The sequence below is a fragment of the Tachysurus vachellii genome, chromosome 22 (assembly GCF_030014155.1).
Source record: "Tachysurus vachellii isolate PV-2020 chromosome 22, HZAU_Pvac_v1, whole genome shotgun sequence".
NCBI lineage: Eukaryota > Metazoa > Chordata > Actinopteri > Siluriformes > Bagridae > Tachysurus > Tachysurus vachellii.
The window spans coordinates 460,571-474,666 of record NC_083481.1 but is presented as its reverse complement, the minus strand read 5'-3'; the positions used below and the strand labels follow the sequence as shown (position 1 = coordinate 474,666).

The 14,096-nt window shown below is 42.9% G+C and overlaps 1 protein-coding gene and 1 pseudogene across 29 annotated transcripts in view; both read left to right on the top strand.

The window, feature by feature from the left end:
* Window positions 1-14,096, top strand: part of LOC132837931 (NACHT, LRR and PYD domains-containing protein 12-like) — a 255,921-nt gene that overhangs the window by 149,938 nt on the left and 91,887 nt on the right. The gene's annotated exons all lie outside the window — the stretch shown is intronic.
* Window positions 1-14,096, top strand: part of LOC132837934 (NLR family CARD domain-containing protein 3-like) — a 38,552-nt pseudogene that overhangs the window by 21,304 nt on the left and 3,152 nt on the right.

Below are 14,096 nucleotides of genomic sequence, written 5' to 3'. Positions count from 1 at the left end.
TCCTTTTCCAAAGAAAGACAAATTTCAGGTTCTTTAACAGCAGAAAGCAAATTATTATAGGCAAACTAATGAATAGGCAACCAAGACACTCCTGCAAAAACCTCGGATAAGTCCAGCTATTAAATAATTGAAGCAGCAGTTAGGATGCTTCACAGTGCCTTTCCCAGTTTTGGAACAATTTATTTTTTTTTTTTAGAAAAAGAAACACGATACAAGCAGAGCCAGTAGCCATCGATTATCAAATCCACCAGGTCACTATCTTTTGCTGGACACTGCTGCAGAGCTTCTACAAGGAGGAGAGAAATTTAACCCTTGTGTTGTCCTCCTATACAAATTAGGAGCGCTGAGTCAACTTGACCTTGTCTGTTTTGACTGCTTATAAAAAATGAACTATGATAGCCTTTTTTTTTTTTTTTTTAACCTTTTTAGTCTAACTTGTTTCCAACATATTAACATATATTTTGCAAAAAAAAAAAAAAAAAAAAAAAGTATATATATGTATATATATATATATATATATATATATATATATATATACACACACACACACACACATCATATATATATAATATGTTATATTTCAAGGGCAGGAGATTGTTTTGAAACCATTTTGACCATTTTTAATGTCAGCAAATAATAAAACCTGTTTTTTTACAGGCCAAATTGACTTGAATGCTTATAAATCAAAAATTCTACAATTAGCACCATTCTGTGTATAATATCTATTTTACACTTGTAATATGTATTTTGCCCACCTGAGGTCATCTGATCAATCAACAACAGGCTACACACACACACACGTGCCATAATTTCATGTGAATAAAACTTTGTTTACCTCCTTATGTTTTGTTTTATTATACTTAATTTATGAATGATAACCCTTATGAAATTGCCATGTTTTGAGTAAAATAAGCAGAAATTATTAAATATTATTTTGAATAACCAGGCCAAAGCTGTTGCCATCTCCAGGCCAAAGCTGACTGATGCAACTAAATTCATAAATAAGAGAGGAAACAAATATGATTTGAATATGAAAACAAAACGTGTGTGTGCGTGTGTGTGTGTGTGTAAAGATTGTTTGTAGAAGAAGAAGAGAAGAGAAGATATTGTCCCCAGCTGGACAAATGCATATAACAAGTGTGAAATATTTACAAATGATTGTTTTTGTTTTTTTGGAGGCCCAATGAATTGCAATGCCAAATGCTTGTGTGTGTGTGTCTGTGTGTGTGTGTGTGTGTAAAGCTTGTTGGTAGATCAGATTTTGCCCCCAGCTGGACAAATCTAAGTGTGAAATATTTACAAATGAGTAGCTTTTGTTTTTTCTTGAGGCCTAATGAATTGCTATGTCCAGTGCTTGTGTGTGTGTGTGTGTAGCATCATTTCGGTAGATCGTATTTTGCCCTCTGCTAGGCAAAGGTATATCAAAAGTGAGAAATATTTACAAATGTGTAGCTTTTTTTTTCTGGAGGCCAACTGATTTGCAATGCCCAATGCTTTGAACAGTGTTTGACTGTGTGTGTGTGTGTGTGTGTGTGGCATCATTTCGGTAGATCATATTTTGCCCTCTGCTAGGCGAAGGCATTTCAAAAGTGTGAAATATTTACAAATATTTGGCTTTTTTTTCCTTTTCTGGAGGCCTAATGAAATGCAATGCCCAATTTGTGTGTATGTTTGTGTGTGTGTGTGTGTGGTGTGAGTGTGTGTTTTGGGTGCGTGTGTTAGTGGACATTTTACGTGTGCATTTTTGTGTCTATGTATGATCATTTTGCTGAAAAGGGCAAAAGTGTGACCTATTGCCCCACTAAATGTGGCCGAGTCAAAATGACCCAATAGGATAACGAACGCGTAGTATATACTGTCCTGAACACATAGTTCAACGAAAATAGACAAAATTAATTTTGCTTGCAAAGTTCATAATTTGGAACAATCCTGGTAAATTTCAGGCAAATATGTGGAAGAAAACCAAAGTTATGACACATTAAATTCTTCCAGCAGGGTCAAAAAGACCCAGGGACAACATGAAGGTTAATCAAGCTTTTCATTTCATTGCTGGCTAGCATTTAACCATTGTCAATTTAAGAAGTTAGACCATTTGTCAGTAAATATTTCCTGCATAACGTATCATAATGCCTAGCAAGGCATGACATAACGCATCATAACAGCCCAGAGAGTCCTAACACAACATAATGCCCAGCAAGGCATGGCATAATGTATCACAACAGCTCAGCAAGGCACAGCCCAACGTATCACAACAGCCTAGCGAGGCACAGCACGACGCATCACAACAGCCCGCATAACATCACAACAGCAAGGCATAACCCAGCGTAACGCAACCCAACACAGCCCAGCAAGGCATCGCATAGCGTAAAGCAAAACAGCCCAGCAGGGCACAGCGCAACACAACATCACGCTTAGCAAGGCACCGCATAACGTATCACTACAGCCCAGCGAGGCACAGCACCACGCATCACAACACAACACATAGCACAACATAACCCAACACAGCCCAGCGAGGCACAGCATAATGTAACATAACGCCTAGCAAAGCATGTCATAACGTACCATTACAGCCTATCGAGACACAGCATAACGTATCATACAGCCTAGGAAGGCATAGCACAACTCAACATAACGCCCAGCAAGGCACAACGCATCATAACAGCCAAACGAGGCACAGCATAACGTAACAAAACGCATAGCAAGGCACGGCCCAACGTATCACAACAGCCTAGGGAGGCACAGCACAACGTAACGCCTTGCAGGCATGGCCTAACGTATCATAACAGCATAGCGAGGAACAGCACGACGCATCACAACAGCCCAGCGAGGTACAACATAGTGCAATGTAACCTACATGCCTAGCAAGGCATAGCATAACGAACGCAACACAACATAGTCTAGCAAGGCACAGCACAACATACCATAACACGGCCCAGCGAGGCATAGCACAACGTATCACCACAGCTTAGCACGGCACAACATAGCGTAACGTTACCCAACATGGCCTAGCAAGGCACAGCCCAACGCAACGCAACACAGCATAGCCCAGCAAGGCACAGCCCAACACAGCCTAGCGAGCCATAACATAGCGCAATGTAACCTACCATGGCCTAGCAAGGCATAGCATAATGCAACACAATATAGCCTAGCAAGGCACAGCACAACGCATCACAACAGCCTATCAGGGCACAGAACGACATATCACAACAGCCTAGCGATGCACAACATAGCATAACGTAACCTAACACGGCCTAGCAAGGCACAGCACAATGCAACGCAACACAACATAGCCCAGCAAGGCACAGCACCAAGCACCATAACACAGCCTAGCGAGGCATGTTTAGTTTAGTTTATTAATTTATAAAGCACATTTAAAAACAACAGAAGTTGCAGCCAAAGTGCTGTACATCAAGTAGAAACAAACAAGAATAGTGCAAAAGTAAAAACACAATCCAAAACAAACCAAAAGAAAACACATAAAATTTTACACTTTCAAACAGAGTTAAAACATACAGAATAAAAGTGGGTTTTTAAAGCAGATTTAAACAATGAGACAGTTGTAGCAGATCTTAAATGAAGAGGGAGATTGTTCCACAACTTTGGAGCTGCCGTAGCAAACGCCCGATCGCCCTTAGTTTTAAAATGTGCACGAGGTACCGAGAGAAGGAATTGATTAGCAGACCGAAGAGATCTAGGGGTAGGGTACGGAGTGAGGAGGTCACAAATATACTGGGGAGCGTAACCATGTAAAGCTTTAAAAACAAAGTAAAATCTTAAAATCAATACGGAAATTAACCAGGAGCCAGTGTAATGAGGCAAGTACTGGGGTAATGTGCTCACGTTTTCTGGTGCCAGTCAGTAATCTCGCTGCAGCATTTTGTACCAGTTGTAAATGGTCGAGAGATGATTTAGGCAAGCCAAAATAAAGAGAGTTGCAGTAATCCAATCTCGAGGTTATAAAAGCATGAATTATCGTTTGAAGGTCCTTCATAGAAAGCATCTTCTTGAGGCATAGCATAATGTATCATAACAGTCAACGAGGCCTAACATGGCATAACGTAACATGGCCTAGCGAGGCATACCATAAAGTAACCTAACCTAGCTTAGCAGGGCATAGCATAACGTAGCCTAACCTAGCTTAGCAGGGCATAGCATAACGTAACCTAACATAGCCTGGCGATTCATAGCATAAAGTAACATAGCCTAGCAGGGCATAGCATAACGTAACCCAACATAGCCTAGCGAAGCATAGCATAACGTAACCTACCTAGCTTAGCAGGGCATAGCACAACATAACCTAACCTAGCTTAGCCAGGCATAGCATAACGTAACCTAACCTAGCTGAACAGGGCATAGTATATCGTAACCCAACCTAGCTTAGCAGGGCATGGCATAACGTAACCTAACATAGCCTATCAGGGCATAGCATAACGTAACCTAACCTAGCTTAGCAGGGCATAGCATAACGTAATGTAACATAGCCTATCAGGGCATAACGTAACCTAACATAGCTGAGCAGGGCATAGCATAACGTAACCTAACCTAGCTTAGCAGGGCATAGCATAACGTAACCTAACATAGCTGAGCAGGGCATAGCATAACGTAACCTAACCTGGCCTAGCAAGGCACAGCATAACGTAACATAGCCTAGCAAGGTAAGCCTAGCTAGCATAATGTAGCCGGTCTGGCCCTCTGGGTCGTATCTGGCTACCGTTCTGCGTTGTGTTCTTGTGCGATGTAAAATAAGAGACCAGAGACATCTGCTGATTCAATGGCTGTGCTTTATCCAAAATTGCTGCATAAATCAGAAACATGCAGTTATAACCGTTGCACACTCGTCGCCTGCCCCTGCTAAACATTCCGACACAAACACGGAATTAGCAACCACGCTTAACAGGCCAACTTTTATGCTAATGGACAACGTGACACTGCATTCCCTCAATTACAAACACAACTTCTGCTGCAGGTAAAACACTTTCATGTTACATCGTTTTATTGTACATATATATTCTTCCGATATTTTAACTAACAAGGAACCATTATTTAACAATAACATTTTATTTTTCCACATTATAAACCGGCGCGCTTAAAACACCAACCTCGCTCTGCTCAGGTCTCATTCGGACTGAAGCGAGAGCACGCTGTGCTGACGTCACAGACAAAACGCCCACAAAACTTAAGAAATAAAATAATTTTACTGTTTCTTTTTCCCTTTTATTCTTCGAGTACATCGTTATTGATCTCAACCAAAAGCAAGGATTTTGCGTGAATTAAAAATAAATTAATTAATACACATCTCTTTTAACACCGGTTACACTCTCCCCCTCCTAAATTCACCAAAATCCTAAAAACTCGCTCATGCTAATACAATTGACTGTGGTACCCAAAACAACCAATCCCAGCCTAAATATGCTACCTTCAGATAAGGTTGAGAGATATTTAAAGGGTGATCAGGCCTTAAAACCCTCCCAGGATAAAATGGTGCCTTTTACACCACATCAGGTTACATCCCACCAGTCTACTCATAATAGCTTCAGCTGAATTGCTTAACAATCATAAAAAATGATAATATTGAGGTATATTTCAGAATTTGCATTTGAAAAATAAAACAACCCTCTAAAACAAAGTCAGTAATGATTGGGATTTCCTACCCAAGGTGTTTGTGAATGACCTAATCTTGAACGGTCTCTGCGCCATAGACTCAATAAGACGATTAACCTTTTTAACTACTCTACCGGCACGTGTGACTCTCCCTTGAGTAGTTCCTATATTAGACTGTTCTGTACTGGAGATGTCTTGAGTCCCTACAGGAGGAATTACTCTGTTACTATGGGGGTTAGAACAATCTGTCTGACCACTACAAGGCTCAACTCTAGATTCGTCATCCTCAGAGGACTCAACAGAACAATCACCTCCTTGACTCGGCTGCGCTCCCTCAACATCAGGTTGTTCAGAGGCACTGTCATTCAGTGAGCTGTGACCCAAAGAGTCATCCAACATCCAACGACTTGTTTGTTCCTCCAAACTTTCACTTTCTAAGTCCTCCTCAAGATCTTGAGAACAGACACCCTCCCACCAACACATTCATTGAGGTATGGATTGCTGTTTCCTCCAAAATCTGCCTGAACGGGTAAGAAACTGATGTCTAACAGAAGATTACGATGAACAACTTTCCGTACCCCTTCCTCACTCTGCACTACATAAGTATGTGTCTGAGGGTTCCGATTTGTGACTACATAAACAGTTGACTCCCATTTATCTGCAAGCTTTTTTCGCCCTTTTTCTCCCTTGTTAGCAATCAATACCCGGTCTCCAACACTCAAACAAGTACCTTTCACTCTCCTATTATAGCCTTGAGCTTGTTTGCATTGCTCTTTACCAGCATGCTGCTGTGCAATAGCCGCCGCCTCGTGGAGATGAGAAAGTAACGTCTTAGCGTAACTACCATAATCTACCACAACAGGATCTCGGAGTACCTGCTTAAACATTGCGTCTACTGGCAGTCTCGGCACTCGACCAAACATGAGGTAGAAAGGTGGAAAACCTGTCGTTTCATGCACAGTGGCATTGTAGGCGAACGTTAGTGTCTGAATTTGCTGTGGCCACTGATGTTTTGCCTTAAGCGGTAAAGATCGCAACATCGCTCCTAGGGTCCTATTAAATCGCTCTATTCCCCCATTACCCATAGGATGATACACCGTCGTGTGTGACTTAGCAACACCTGACAACCTAAGTAGCTCTGAAATCAACCCACTCTCAAAATTAGCACCTTGATCAGTGTGTATGCGTTCAGGAAATCCGTAGACACAGAAAACATGATCCCAGAGTTTCCTGGCCACCTGTCTCGCTGTCTGGTTTGTACAAGTAAACGCATGAGGCAATTTTGTAAAGTGATCCGTAATCACTAACACATCGACAGGGTTCTTTTTTGAATCTTCTGCACTCCAGAAATCTAAGCATACCAATTCCATAGGTGCTGAGGTTTTGATGCTCTCTAATGGAGCCCTAGCAGATGGTTCAGGTGATTTAGCGAGAATGCACCTTTGACAACATTTCACATAATGTCTTGTTCCATTCTAGGCCAGTAGAATCGCTGTCTTGCTAAATGAAGCGTTCGTTCTTGACCCTGATGTCCAGCCAGGTCATGAATACCGCTTAATGCTTCGGCTTTAAAACTCTGTGGAAGCACATACTGGTATCGCTTTTGTTTAGTCATTGGGTCTTTAATCACTCGATAGAGTACGCCATTCAAGAATACAAGTTTGTCCCACTGTTTACTGAGAGAGAGTGCACTCAAATTGAAATTTGATTTCTCCCATCTAGAAGGTTTTCTTCCACGGATAACAGAGGGAACTACTACAGCTATGTTGGGATACTGTTCCTGCCCTTGTTGAAGTTCTTGCAGGGAAAACGCCGGTAAAACGTCTTGACTTAACGGCACAACCTGCTGAATAGATTGGATTAACTGCACTGCCCTGGACTCTGCTCCAAGTTCCCAGTTGTTAAATGTTTCGCAAAGGGCATGAACTTCACAAACATTGCAGGCATTTGAACTAGGTATGGAGGGAATCTTCCCAGAACCAATCACTGTCTCCCGGTGATGACAAGAGACTTTGAGTCTGAAAGAGTACTGAATGCCTTCCTCACTAACTCCGTCAGCTTCCGATAACAACGTCTTATACGGTTCATTGAGCAACCTATGGCTGATCGTTCTTGCAAAAGGATCGCGACTAAGTGCGTCAGCCACTACATTCTTGCTCCCCGCTATGTGGCGTATTTCAAAGGTGTAAGGGGCCAGTTTTGCAACCCAGCGGTGTTCACAAGCATCCAGTTTTGGTTTAGTCATTATGTAGGTCAATGGATTGTTGTCCGTCCACACAGTGAATGAATGTCCTTTAAGCCAGTGACTAAATTTCTCACAGACACTCCACTTCAAAGCTAAGAACTCCAGACGGTGAGCTGGATATCGCCGCTGAGAGGCACTAAGGGTTTTGCTTGCAAAGGCAACGGGCCTCGCCCTGTCCTCGCCCTGGGGTATCTGAGACAATACTGCCCCTAACCCATCCAAAGAAGCGTCTATGGACAGAATGAAGGGTCTTGAAAAGTCTGGATGCGCCAAAACTGCACAATTTAACAATTTCTCTTTCAGGGTGTTGAGACTTATTTCACACTCTGTTACCCAATCAGATGGTTTCAGTTTCCTAAAGGTACCTGCGTGTTTTATAACCCTTCCTCTACCCTTCCTCTTTTGGCCAGCTGTGAGGGCAAACAAGGGTTTAGCAATGGCAGAGCAATTTGATATGAAATGCTGGTAGTAGAATACCATTCCCAGGAAGGATTTAATCCTTTTTACTGAGGGAGTAACTCCGTCATCCTCCATTAGGTCGCTCTGAGTCATGCGGGAGATCACGTCCACCTTTTCTGGGTCCACAGCCACTCCACCCTTCTCGATAATATGCCCCAGAAATCTCACAGAAGTTCGCAAAAGATGACACTTTTTAGGGCTTAACTTCAGGTTATTCTGACGAAGTCTTTGGAATACCACCTCCAGCCTATTCAAGGCTTCCTTCTCAGTAGTCACAAATACTAATAGGTCATCCAGGTAGCATAACAGATGACTGAAATTTAGATCACCAAATATATTTAGCATCATTCGCATGAATGATGCCGGACTGTTACACAAACCTTGCGGCATGCGATTATATTCATGCCAGCCAAGGGGTGTAGTAAAAGCTGTGTATTTTTTATCCTTTTCATGCATGGGAATGTTGTAGAAGCCAGAAGTCAAATCCATGGTGCTAAAATAGGTATTCCCACCCAAGGATGCCAAGCAGTCTGACTGATGTGGAAGTGGGTGTGCGTCTTTTAAAGTTCTGGCATTAAGCCATCTGAAATCAGTGCAAATCCTCAAACTGCCGTCCTTTTTCCACACCATCATCAGGGGTGATGCAAATTCACTAGTCGATTTTCTGATTATGCCCTGGTTTTCCATCTCTGTCAGGACTTGTCTCAGCTTTTGATAATGAGCTGGTGGAACTCTCCGGTAGGGAAGACGAAAGGGTCTTTCATCCATTAAGCGAATGCGATGAGAGACACCCTTCGCCTCTCCACAATCCAAAGCGTGTTTCGAAAATATGTCATTGTAGTTAACCAAAAGCTGGGTTAAATCTAGTTTTGTGGAATGGCTAACCTGACAAGAGTCGATATCTATACCCTCCAGGCCAACCCCGGCAAGCTTCCTCCCAAAATCCTCACACATTGACTCAGGGTGAGTTACTGTTTCCCCCGTTTCCTCAACCTGACTGGTGTTCTGGAAAACAGTGAAGTCCTCAACAGCCACACAAGGTGATACGACGGCCAGTTTGCAATTCCTTTTCAAAGTTACGGGGTGGTCTGAAAGATTCATTAGTTTCATAGGCACATAACCGTCCCCCCACATGGATGTGATCACCCGGCCAACAAGGATGTTTCGTGGTAAAGTCCTTGAAGATGTGGATTCAACAACTACTGTGCTACCTGGGGATATAGGGGCGTTTTTCGGCAGTTTTCCCCATATGAGATGCTCATGCCTGGCCAAAAGTGTGACGGCTTGAGTCAGCTTTACAGTCCCAACTTTATTAGGAGTTTCACCACGCTGCCACCTTGCTAAACCTGCCATCATATCTAAGAATTGAGAAGCGTCAGGGGGCAATGGCATGTCACAACTCTGAGCAGTCACTCTCCAATAATCGTCATGTTTTTTTAGTTCATGCATGAGGTATTTAATGACGTTGGATCCAAGTATGAGCTCGTCTTTCTGTCCCGAGACGACAAGAATAGGAACAGTACACTGTATCCCATACACTTCTATCTCTACTTCGTACACACATTTAGGGTGAGTTTGATGACCTCCACAACCAATTAAGACGATCTGCTGACTCAACTCTTTATCTTTAGTGATGACATTCTCTTCAAGCATCCTAGATGCTGTTTCCTCATTTACTGTGCAAGCCATGGAGCCAGAGTCTATCATTCCCTTGACTTGGAATGTTTTGTTTACAGCTACTGGAGCATAGAATAACTCACTAAATAGCCCAATTCTTTGTGAATTCTGCCAAAGAACCGGAACGCCTTCAAACCTGGGTTTTGATTCGTTCTCGTACCATTGTTCCCAATTAACATCGTTTTCTTGGTCGAGGGTTCGACTTTGTCCACCTGCACATCCCCCCTCCGTGCGCAGGCCCATTAGTTTAACGGCAGTTTAGTTTGATTTGACAGCATACAGAACTGCGGGTGCCAGATCCTGACTCGCGACACTCTCTCTTCCAGTGTCCTGCTTTGAAGCAGGACAAACACAGTCCATCACGCCTGCAATGCATTGTGGTGGAATGATCAGTTGCTTTACAAACCCTACATGGCTTTTGGAATCGTTGAAAGCCATTCGACATGAATGGAGCTTGAACTGCTGCTTGGTGGTTCTGGTTTAACACACGATCAAGTTGAGCCACAAGACTCTGTAAGCTGTTATTACACTCGGTTTGATTTTGCAGATCTACTGGGGTGTTCTCCTGGATAGATTCATCCACTGCAGCTGCCTGTAGATACGCGGCAGCATATTTTTCAGCACGTGAACGTTTTGGTTTGTCCCATTGCTGCTGAATCTTTAATTGCATCTGATGATCATCGAGACGTTCCTGGATTTCACTAGCTTTCCATTTGTCAGCTGTTTTGAATTTCAGTACTGCAGAAAGGGCCGGATCTGGACAATGTTTAACAAACATCATAGTCACCTCTCTACTAGGATCTTCAAGGTTACGGCCCTGTCTTTTCAGGCATTCTTCTGCTACATCTACAGCTTTGTTCAAGCGGATCCAGTAATCCATTGCATTCTCTCCCCTAGTGGGAAGGGTGTTGTAGAAGTCTGCTAGTGGCATTGCTGAATATCTCAGTTCACTGAAATGTTGTTTTAAGATATCTATTATTACTCTCAGGTTTTCACTAGGTTTTATTGATGTGTTGCTGCGCAATGTAACTCTGATGATGTCTCTTGCTTTCCCTTCAAGTCTCGACATAATTTCCTGAGCCTACTCACCGATAGGTGTGCCTCTTTTCCTTAGATAAACATCGATTTTCTCTTCCCACTCATGGATAGAGAGTCTATCAGTCCCATCTCCACGAAAGCTTGGCGGCTCTTTCTCATCAGACTGTACTACCAACTTTACACCAGTCATAGTCAACGAATGTGAGTCAGCTGAATGTGGTTCTACACCTGCACTGCTTTTACTGCTGTTCACCTCTTCATCCTCATTACCCCCTTCTTTAATTGCGCTGAAATGGACTGACCTATTTCATAAGCTAACTGTGTAATGAGATGACTTATGTCAGGTGAAGCTGTGTTCGACGTGGAGATCTGATTTTCATCTTTCACCCAGGTAGAGCAAAATGTAGGAGAGTCAACAACACGGTTGGGGCCGGGTGTAAGAATTGTATTTCTCAAGAACTGCCCTCTCCCCCTACCAAAGTCTACCTCATCCTGTACATCCTCCACAACATAAGTACATGACATTGTTTCAGTTTTTTTTTGTGTATAATAATAATCAGTACCTCTCTTCCAGCAGATTATACAGGGAAAGAATAACTCAAACCAGTGTGAACAGTAATTGAAGCACTCAGCGACACCCAGCAGTCAATCTGATGTTGATCCTTCTGAAGAATCCGGGTCACGCCACCAATGTAGCCGGTCTGGCCCTCTGTGTCGTATCTGGCTACCGTTCTGTGTTGTGTTCTTGTGCGATGTAAAATAAGAGACCAGAGACATCTGCTGATTCAATGGCTGTGCTTTATCCAAAATTGCTGCATAAATCAGAAACATGCAGTTATAACCGTTGCACACTCGTCGCCTGCCCCTGCTCGCTCTGCTCAGGTCTCATCCGGACTCAAGCGAGAGCATAATACAGGAAACATCGTATTTCACAATAACAATATATAGATAAGATAAGATGATAACAAATACCATATGTAAATTATCTAGGAGAACTCAATTACTTATTACTCAATTACTTATATTAAGTATTTATACTAACATCTTAAGAGATATAGTTATATATACATACACATATAACCAACATGGTTATGCACCAAGAAAATAAAGAGATGGTTTCATACCTGCATAAATCAGAAACATGCAGTTATAACCGTTGCACACTCGTCGCCTGCCCCTGCTAAACATTCCGACACAAACACGGAATTAGCAACCACGCTTAACAGGCCAACTTTTATGCTAATGGACAACGTGACACTGCATTCCCTCAATTACAAACACAACTTCTGCTGCAGGTAAAACACTTTCATGTTACATCGTTTTATTGTACATATATATTTTTCCGATATTTTAACTAACAAGGAACCATTATTTAACAATAACATTTTATTATTTTTCAACATTATAAACCGGAGCGAGGGGGGCACGGTGGCTTAGTGGTTAGCACGTTCGCCTCACACCTCCAGGGTCGGGGTTCGATTCCCGCCTCCACCTTGTGTGTGTGGAGTTTGCATGTTCTCCCCGTGCCTCGGGGGTTTCCTCCGGGTACTCCGGTTTCCTCCCCCGGTCCAAAGACATGCATGGTAGGTTGATTGGCATCTCTGGAAAAATTGTCCCTAGTGTGTGATTGTGTGAGTGAATGAGAGTGTGTGTGCCCTGTGATGGGTTGGCACTCCGTCCAGGGTGTATCCTGCCTTGATGCCCGATGATGCCTGAGATAGGCACAGGCTCCCCGTGACCCGAGATAGTTCGGATAAGCGGTAGAAGATGAATGAATGAATGAATGAATAAACCGGAGCGCTTAAAACACCAACCTCGCTCTGCTCAGGTCTCATTCGGACTGAAGCGAGAGCGCGCAGTGCTGACGTCACAGACAAAACGCCCACAAAACTTAAGAAATAAAATAACTTTACTGTATCTTTTTCCCTTTTATTCTTCGAAGACATCGGTATTGATCTCAACCAAAAGCAAGGATTTTGCGTGAATTAAAAATAAATTAATTAATACACATCTCTTTTAACACCGGTTACAATAACATAACATAGCATAACCTAGCATACCATAACGAGATGGCTTAGCAAGGCATATCAAGGCATGCAATACCTAGCATGAGGTAATCTAGCCTAGTATAGCAAGCATGGCATGACCCATCATGACGAGCAATGCAAAAGCATAGCATAACCTTATCTTATAACATAGCGTAACATACAATATAACCTAGCATAGCATAACATACATAGCATAGCGAAGCATAGCCTAACGTAGCGTAGCATAACAGACTGTACAACACGCCAGCCCTAAGGTCGCTACCGGCTACAAACGCACCATTATACACGAACACGCGCACCGTATCGATTTACCTTAGTTCAAAGAGTCTTCAAACTTCCCCTTCGGCACGAGTATACTAATAGTAATCACGACCGCTTATAGTTCCATATCGCGAACACAAAAGGAGATAGCTTGCGGTTCAAACTCTAATTAGCCGCCGAGTTTAAATCGCAGCAGCAGCAAAGCAGAGGAAACAGCCCAACAATAGAAGATAGCTTGCGGTTTAAACTCCAAATAGCCACCGAGTTTAAATCGCATTTGCAGCAATGCAGAGGAAACAGCCAAGCAGACAGACTAAAAAAAGCATTTAAATAGGGCGCCCTGTTTGAAAGGGACCAATAGCGCGCTTAGGAATCAGATCAGCTGATAGGCGGGGTTAGAAAATTGACATCAGCTGATAGCCGAGCTTGACTATGTGGCCTGCCTGAACTGACGCTGAAACGCTATATTTGGCCCCAGTCTAGCTCTCTTAGACAGGAGAGGAAGGCTTGTGTTGCTTACTGGGCACCCTATCATAAGGAAAAGTGTCTGGTCAGCAAGCCAAGGCCAGCCCCATCAGTCTAGACAGGACCTAAGATAGGTCATCTATGGTAGGAGTTACAAAAAGAAAACCCTACATTCAGGGCTGGGATTCCGGGGAGCCTTGACTCTGTGGTTCACCTGGCCTACGCTACCTTCCAAGTGTTTCTCAATGGGGTCTAGATACTATAGCGAAAGGGTACAGAATCTGATTTGCAGGTCCTTTGTG